This window comes from Triticum aestivum, chromosome 3A (assembly GCF_018294505.1).
Source record: "Triticum aestivum cultivar Chinese Spring chromosome 3A, IWGSC CS RefSeq v2.1, whole genome shotgun sequence".
Lineage (NCBI taxonomy): Eukaryota > Viridiplantae > Streptophyta > Magnoliopsida > Poales > Poaceae > Triticum > Triticum aestivum.
This window is the reverse complement of record NC_057800.1, coordinates 385,088,323-385,098,074: the sequence shown is the minus strand read 5'-3', so window position 1 is coordinate 385,098,074 and position 9,752 is coordinate 385,088,323.

Genomic DNA, 9,752 nt, shown 5'->3' with positions numbered 1-9,752 from the left:
GAGTTGGTAGCTTCACGACACCACTGGATTACAGATCAAGACTCATAAGTATCAATGGTTAGTGTGCTGTCAATTTATACCATTTCAGATTGGCAAATAAAGAGATGGTTTAAATAATAGTAGAATGATATGGCATTTTTCATAGTTAAGACATTGCAGAATATGACATTGTGCTGTAGTGGGTAGGTTCACCACACCACTGGATTACAGATGAAGAACAGAAGCATACATGAGGTGCAAAAGAAGATCACTTGCTCTGTATAGTTTAATTTACATGGTATGAAGAAGGAACTTGGTTGTACAATTGAAAACTTAAATTGAGAAAGGACAAACTTTTGTTTATGAACTACTGCTACATATAATAAACTTTAAACAAGCAATTTGATGCAAACACCAAAAATAAATAGCTGTTGCAGTCATGCCTAACCAAATATATACAACAAAGTTTGATGGCTTGAGATGGACAAACTTACATTATTGGTGAAGACAGGCTCTATAAAGGCCTTGTCCATGCTGATGGGGGGGCAATTCAAGAAGTTTACCACAAAATCTTCTTCAAAAGCATTGCCTTTATTCTACATTTTGTTAAGAGTAAATATAGATGTGATAATATACGAAAAAATGGAGACTATTTAAGATAAGATGAAGAGTGATGCTACATAACCAAGTAGCTATAAATGTAAGTGCAGCGATACATGCAAAAGGTACAGCCAAGAGCAATGCAGAGCTAAACTTCTTCAGTACCAACCTTATGGTAAGAGTAAATATAGATCTGATGTGTAGAAAATGGAGGGCAAAGGAAAATAAGCTGCAGAGTGATGGTACATGAACAACTACCTGTCATTATAAGTACACTGATAAAGGACAACATGTACTTACAAGAACAATGCAGAGCTAAAAAACATTGGCATTGGATATATTCTACACTAATGTAACCATTCATACAGATCAGATAATTTGGAGCGAACAATTGATAAGCAAGCTATCATGCATACTGCTATCACATAATGCACCAGGTATGTATGCAAGTACAGTGATACAAGACAACATTTACTAACAAGAGCAAAGCAGCGGGCAGCATATTTGAGATATCCCGTCGTTCTTGTCAAACCAGAATTCTTCTTCGAGCAGATTTCCTGCAAAAAAGATCCGTAAGGCACATGCGGAAAAATAGAAGTTCAAATTGTCATGTGATTTCATAGACAGTACCTCATCCTCGGAACAAGATCAGTGCATAACAAGGTTTTTCCATTCAATGTCTTCTAAATTTAGCACAGGAGACTTCACCAGGAATTCATTTATAGACTTGCCATCAAAGTGTGATTTCCTCAGGTAACACCGATACTGGTGCAATGCTTCCTTGAAAAGCACAAGCAAGCTTTGCTTGTCATGACTATCCCGATTGACCCTCGCCTAGTTACAACAATGTAATGTAAATCATTCATGTGTTCAATCAGCAGAAAACAGGAAAATAATAACCATGAATAATAGCACTTATAAGTAAGTTGGACAGGAAGATGTGAAAATGGTGTTTGTCTTCACAATAATCTTCCCATGATGGGAATATATGCACGTAGTGCCTAACAACATTGAAAGCATTGTCTTTTAAACTGGGAATAAATGGAATGGGGTTCCAATCTGCAGGAATTGGCCGTCTCTGCATTTGGGATAGGTCTTCGGCCAGTGGACTTGTTGTACTTTTTGCAGGAGTGGGATTTTTCTATGGTACAGCTAGTGCTATGGCAAATGAAATCGGTATACCTTTTGCTGGAGTGCAGGTCCTGTGTGGTGGGGCTAGTGGTGTGGCCAGTGAAGTATGGGTACAATCTGCTAGAGTCGGTCCTACGTTTTGTGTCACTGGTTGTACAACCAATATAAGTGGGGTGCTGTCTTATTTCTCCGGCACCACCATATTTTTCAAAGACTTTGCTGGTGCTCCTTCAGGTTCAGCAATCACCCTCTTCCTTTTTGATGTCTGATGCACAAGAACATCATTTGAGTGGAAAAACATGGTATGATGACAAATGGAATATGTATTGATAATGGATGGGCATGGCATCTCGACATATATGATGAGTAAACTAAGCAGATGACGGTGCAACAAAGTAGAAGAAATGCAAGACAACATATGCAAGATACCCGCAATCAATAAAACATTGCCAAATTAGAACATGCACCTTGATGGGTGAACAGGACATGCCATCTGCCTTTGACTCCTCGAGGTTAGAATAGTCATTAGGATGATATTCTGAACAAGAATCAACAGGTGGGGACCGTATGAGTTTCATTGCATCCAGAATGGCACTCAATGCCTTGGTGCCAATTTTGTAAGTCATTGCAGTGTTTAGCTTCAAGAGTGGACTGCTGCTAGTGCGACACAAAGCAGCTACATAGATCATAGTGTAGATATAACGAGAAAACCTTAAGCATCAGAGTAAAATCAGCAAAGTGGAACTTTCTGGAATATATGTGCTAGTATTGCCGGTACGGCTAGAAAGGCTTCGGATACCAGCTCTCTTCAAGTGAAGGTGCGGTACTGTTAATAAAAATGTAGCTCTCAAAGGCGACACAGCTCCCCGCATTTCCTTACTATTCTTATAGGATTCAAGTGGGCAGGCCACTACAAATCCTATTCCTATGTTTACAAGATCCTACGAATCAAAGATGCTCAAAGTGTCCATCACAACCGACCGTATAGACCTCTACACTGCAAATGTCCCTGCTCATCTTCAGTACAAGGAACATACTGTACTACTATCATACTCCCTCTGTTCAAAATTATAAGTCTTGGTAGCGATTTCCACTATGGATCACATATAGATGTGTCCAGGTACATTTTAGAGTGTAGATTCACTCATTTTGCTCCATATGTAGTCCATGGAACATATTGAAGAATAACGGAAGAGGAACATGGTAAAGAAGAGCAAGCAGATTTTGGATAATAAAATGTTGGTTGTGCAGTGCCCACACATGATGAACCAGAGCGCATTAAGAATGCAACTCCTAGCTGTCTCTCGACCATTTCAGGTGGTTGGATGAAGATCCTACGTCTCCTAACCCTTCTTCTTCCTCGTCTCTGATTCTTCCCATACAGAACACCGCACGGGCCGCCGGCCGGACCACCGGCCCCCACCGCCTGTGTTCCTCCGCCACCCCCACCCCAACCCCCACCTGCGTCGAGTTTTCTTCGTTCGGCGAGGCCCCACAACCACCCGAGCCCCTTCGATCACACCTGCGAACTCCGACGAGCTCTGAAAAATCGACTGATCCAATTTTGAAATTTAGTCTACTGTGATTTAACTAGTGTGGAATATAAAAGGGAAAACCATAAGCATTGCGAGTATGGTGTTGAGCGTTCCATGGCGGATCTGAAGGTGCAAACCAGACAAAGGCAACTTTGCAACCAAGACAAGAAATCAGAGTAAAGCAGCGGCGATCTATTTTCTTGCTGCGATAAATAAGTTGAGCAGATACGAAAGAGTACCGCCTCTAGTGCGGCGCCGTGTAGGCATCTGCTGAGAATTTGATGGTGATGCGGTAGCGATGGCTGTCGGCGGCATGGAAGCAGATTTAGGAGGGTAGACGGTGGCGGCGGGTCACGGTGGATGAGACGGTCGTAGGAGCGGCGCCGGCAAGGTGGATGACGACGGGGATGAAGCGAGAGGATGGGATGCAAGGATCCCGGTCCGAAGTCGTGGATGAGAGAGGTCGATCTCTTGTAATGGACGGCGGCGTCGGGTATCAGCTCTGGCATGGTGGAGGAGGACGGCGGTGGATGGGGTGGCGGACGACGGCGGACGGAGGAGGGTGGGGTGGAGAGGGTGTTTTGGCGCCCACGGAGTACGAATGGGGAAAAGGGAGGTAGAGAGGAAGGGGGAACCATGTATTCAGGGCGCGCTTGTCTCAAATGCGAGGAAATTTACAAACTTAGCCCCCGTTTAAAATTTCTACTACATCACAGAATCACTAGTCGGTCGGGGATAGGACGGTAATCTCGCATACACCGAATATTTGTCGACGAGAGTTTGTTTTTGGCGCCCACCGTGTATGAATATGAATCGGGGAGGGAGTCGATTTCGACCGAGGACACACTGTGTTTTGGCGCCCACCGTGTATGAATCCGGGTGAGAGGCGGTTACGTCACATTTGGGTGAAATTACAAACCTGCCCCTATCGAAACCTATAGAAATCCAGCATATAGGCTTTGCGTGGCAGGGATAGGCAACAATGATTTCCATCTCGCAGATTTTGGTTCCGGGTGGTTACTGTGACTTTCCCCGCTTCGTTCAAATTTTGCAGAGTGCACGTTTACCATGCCAACTCAATTCGAATCCCGTTTGTATTCTATTTTTTTCGGGCGGGATCCATTTTCAATTGGAATTACATTCTATATACATCATTTTTTATATATACTTTCAAAAGCACAACACCATTTATACATAAATATGGTTTACAAATGGCATGATCTCAGATTCATAAGGTTGTATCCATCAATTTGGATTTTCAAATATTTGAAACCACTTTACGTTGAAATCCAATGTATGCATACCTCGCTAACTGTCTCCAATTAATGTGTGTTTCATGCGGGTTTTTGTTACTTCTCAAACATGTATAATGTGTTTCACACATGCAACATATAGTGTAATCCCGTTTAGACATTAAATGCATATAAACCATGCATTGTTTTGTAATTGAAGAATCTATGGATCACCAATATTGATAAACTATATAACATTACACGTGTGCCCAAATTCAAATGAATATGGATGTTTGATACACCAATTTGCGTTATGATATTATCGATGTCGCTATCTCCAGTTTAAATATTTGAATCCCCTTTAATCCAGATATTCGTCTCATATAGCTATCACTCATGCTTATATAGGACTATCTCTCTGGACCTATACGTGTTCATCGTCTCTAAGGTATCTCTCGTGCTACATGTATGTCGACAATGATCTTTTATCTTCGTAACACACTGACGGTACTCTCTCCCTTGACCTTCATCACTCTATTTCTCTCTAAGTATATCTCGCTCCCTGCTATATGTCTCTAACTATGATTCTCCATGTGGAATCTCTTTCTCTCACACAAACACAAAACTTTGTCTCACGGGGTCTCATTTCTCTCTACTATTCCCATGTGTGCCACTCGCACACCCCTCATACAGAGATGTCTTTCGCTCCTTAGATATGAGAACCTATGACTCGTCCTCATCAATATCTCTTTCTCACACACAAACACAAACTCTGTCTCCCAGGGTTCTCATATTTCTCCATTGTTATCTTGTATGTCGCTCACACACACCCTCTCTCCCTAGAGATATCTTGCGTTCCCTCGTATGTCTCTCTAGCTATCACTCTCGTTGTGAAATATCTTTCTCTCTTGCAGACACAAAACTCCGTCTCTCTGGATCTCATTTCTCTCTGATATCTGTTTGTATGTGACTCACACGCACCCTCTCTCTATCTCTCTCACACCCACACACATAACCCAGCCTTCTGATCCACTCGACTCCTATCTCTAACGCACACTAGCTAGCATCTTTATCTTTCTATTTATCTGTTTCTCCATCAACCTTCTTTCTCGCCCTCACTCTTGATTCCTATCACGCACACTACATATGTTTCTCTCTACATGTAGTCAAGTGCCCTCTCACACACATATATAACTTCACCCTTTGAACTACCCGATGGTCATCTCCAACACCCAAACTAGCGGATGTCCCTCTAGCTAGCATCTCCATCTCTGTATCTATCTGTAGTTTCTCCGTCAACATTTCTTTCTCGCATGGAGTCTTGCTTCCTATCACCCACACTATATATGTATCTCCATACATATGCATTTATAGGTTGGTCTCTTTTGCACAATCGTTGCGCCTCACTCCCTCTGCTCGCCATAGATGCATGTTCCAGCCCACGCCACTATCTCTTAAAGACAAAAACACATGCTCAATTGTCGGGACTTCTTCCATGCATTCTCACATGCATGCATATTGTCATACCGATCCGTCTCTCCCATGTCGTTGATCTTATGACTTATGTATTCTTTCTTTTATCCCGATCATGCGCGCGCGCACACACACATCCCACGTATACATGTATACCTCTCACACATGCATGTTCAAGGTCTCTATGTCTCCATACGTAGTTAATTACCCTCAATCCTAACGCCACATCGAATCGTTCTCCTCTTTTGTGCACATAACTTCGCCTAGGTGGGTAAAACACACACTCACACTTAACAATCTCCTTCTAGACCCCCCCCCCCCCCGCGCCTCTCACTCTTCCCCTATATCCCCGAAACCAATAAGACCATCCCTTAGTTTAATTCCCGCCTACATGCACCATCGATATATAGTAGTCTTCCTCGGTGTCCCTCGAACAAACACGTTCTCTCGAAGTCGACTCCTCTCATGCATATAGGTCCTAATGCGTTTTTCGAGGCTAACTTTGACCAAACGTTAGATCAATAATATATGACATGCAACTTACACAAAGCATACCTTCAATTTTGTATGTCAAAGGAGCTTCCAATAATATAATTTGCATAGTATACATCTCATGTGCTATTAATCTTGTCAATAGTCAAAGGCTATCTTGAAAAACACATTAGGCCCTATATAGATGGAAGGAGGGAGTAGGTCCCATGCAAAAAATGAGAATAAAATTCAAACATCTGGGCATCGTGGCTCGGTCGATAACATTGAGAAACTTGGTTTTAAAATCATGAAACTTGGCATGGTGTCATGTCATGGTAGTACCATGCTGTGGTAAAAAAAATTGGCCGAATAGGAACAAATTTTGGTATAAGCTTCTTGCAAATTGGAGCTTCTCTCAAGAAGGCTCGTGGTTCTGGGAGGGAACGTGTCACCTTTGTGTGCATAATTCAAATTTGAAATACAAGCACATGTTCCAGTGCACCAAAGTTGGTTGAAAAATCACATGTGTGTCCTCGGGTAAATTTCTAGGTTCCATGCAAGAAATGGGAATGAAATTCAAAATTCTGGGCGTCGTGGCTGGGTTGGAAACATTGAGAAACATAGTTTTTTAATTCCTGTAAATCCAAAACATGCATGAAAATAATGAAACTTGGCTTGGTGCCATGACATGGCACCAACATGCTGTGGTAAATTTGCAGTCCGATTTGCGAAGGTGCACACATTAACAATCAACAAAGTCATTTTGGAAGAAGTGCTGTCACGTTACAATCGGAAAGACAAGTATTATTGAAACTGTCGGCGAATTACTTACTAGTACCATTTACGTGCCGCCACGCGTCCCCTTTTTTATTAGCTAGGAGGCGACGTGTAGGGTAGCTATTTGAGTACGAGAGGCGTGCGATCAGACCCCTGCACGTGCTTATCGGGAGGAGAGCCCTTTGACCTCCATCTGCCGTCTACCTCTCTCCCAAGGTCTCCATTAATGGCACTCGAGCCTCTGTTTAATGGCGTGGCTATGTCTCACTCAACTGAGATTTAAGAGAGAAAAAACAAAATCTGAAAGCACGGATATTGATGTAAGATCCGACAGACCTATATAGCATCTACTGCGACTTATAGCAAGACTGATGAATATATAAGGACGATTAATTTTTTTATCAAAGAAGGGCTTGCCCCTTCCGGTTTTCATTACTGAAAACCACCACAATTCACAAGAAGTTCAGCACAACTCTAGCCTAACACGAAGGACTAAAAGCTACCAGATTGAAATAGCAACATGCCAAGAGGCCAACAAAGGCCAAACATCCACACTAGAACCCAACATTTCACAACCGACGACACAACCCACATCCTAAACCGATTATTACATCAAAAGAAACCAGGAAACTAGTCTCCGCAGCGAGCAGCAATGAGCTCTTTCGTGTCCTCAAGACACTGCTTGAGAACATCCACGGATTCCTCCACCAGCCTTTGGCGCTCGTTGCGGAGCATGTCATTCTCGTCCATACGTTTCTTCAACAAGGCACTAGTCTCCTCCTGCAGGTCTGCACTTCGGACGATCTTCTCCCTCAGCAGGTCGCGCTCCGCAAAGAGCCTCTCATTGCCCTCCCATAGACGCCGGATGACGCTGGTAGCCTGTTCAAACGAGGCTACCATGTCGTCCTGCAACCTCGCCGAGCGGCAGATCTGATCCGTCTGGCTATGGACGATCGCATGCATGCGCCTGTAACAGTCGTCGCGTGCCAGCGAGAAATTTTCCCAGGCCTCCGCGGCGCGGCGGGACATCTCTACTGCATTCGTGGCGCGGCGGGACATCTCTACTGCATTCGTGGCGCGGCCAGACCAGTCTGCTGCATCGACGGCGCGGCGGGACCTCTGTGCTGCTACTTCCGTGCGATGGGACATGTCGGCTGCTCTCGCAGCGAGGCGGGACATCTCTCGTGCTTCCACTTCCATGCTCGCCTCTCCCTGGTGGCAGTCTCTCGACCCAGAACTCACACTGGCCATGGCAGACGCAAGGGAAGGATGCTGAATGACTTGTTTGTTTTTGTGGATGAGGAGTTGAGGAGGAATGTGCAGTCATCTTGGCATACTAGTATTTATAACCGAGTACTAATACGCTCCTAAGTGGGAAACCGTTTAGGTTGTGATCGGTGTGAACAGGTTTGAAATTCAATATAGCATGGAGTAATTTGGAATGTGACGAGACGCAAGCTCAAAATTTATTGACGGTTCTAGTTTCGAAGTGCGGCACTATTCCCGAATGGAGTACTTCTTTTTCTACTCCCTCCTTTCCGGTTTTATAGGGCTTATCTCAAAATTTTAGTTTTTCCATTTTATAAGGCTCAATTTGGTTGTCCCCAACACATGTTCAGATTCCAAGGTGCATTAATTCATTGCATGCAAGTATTGAGAGAAAATTGACCAATGCATGTACTTTATGCATGCATGCATTGCAATTAGTGCATTAAACCTATCTCTCAGGACTTCTCGCACGCACCATCGTGCCACCCACAAAAACTTGTACTCCGAGTTTAGTAGTACGTTATACAGGAAGAGAAGAGGTGCACACACGCACTCGTCCTCTCACACATGCGTCTATTTTTTGTTGAAAAGGAGGATGATGACCCCCGGCCTCTGCATCTGGGAGTCACACACGCAAATTATTGAAATATATCGAGTGTAGTGCTTTTATGTGTCGCGTCAACTTGTACATCAACGAGAAGTTTGACTATCCTCTCCCTCGCGGACTTAACTGCACATGCCTTTGGCTGTATGACAGGTTGGCCACACACCTGTAAGGCCCACCTGTCATACACGCAAAGGCAGGAGCGTCCCTCCCTCGCCCATGAGCGTGGTGGCTAGCAAGACTAGGAGAAGCTTTCGCTACACACTCTCCCTCCCGCACGCGGTGGACATGCAGCAGTTCAATTGGTGTCAGATGGCCAGAAGCGTACTATAGTACTCCTCCAGTGCAGTAGTATTCCATCATTGTTCGACTTACAGAAGAGGCAAAGAGCCAAGCGCAGCCCGGACGCTCATGTGGCAGTTTCATGTGTATAGTAGTCTAGGATAGCGTGTACCGTGCCTATAAGCTTAAAATCGTTGGGGTCGGCTCCATGCTATGTGGTCGTCTCAAAGTTTAAAGAAATAATTAAAATAGTCTTCTGGCACTACCCGAAAAATGCCGCGCGTACTACCCGGGAAAAGCCCTGCCCTCAACTTTTAACTACGCAAAAACAGTTCAAGCTTGTTCATTCTATATAAATACAGTACATACTGTATGTTTATTCACCCGTGGGGTTGTTCA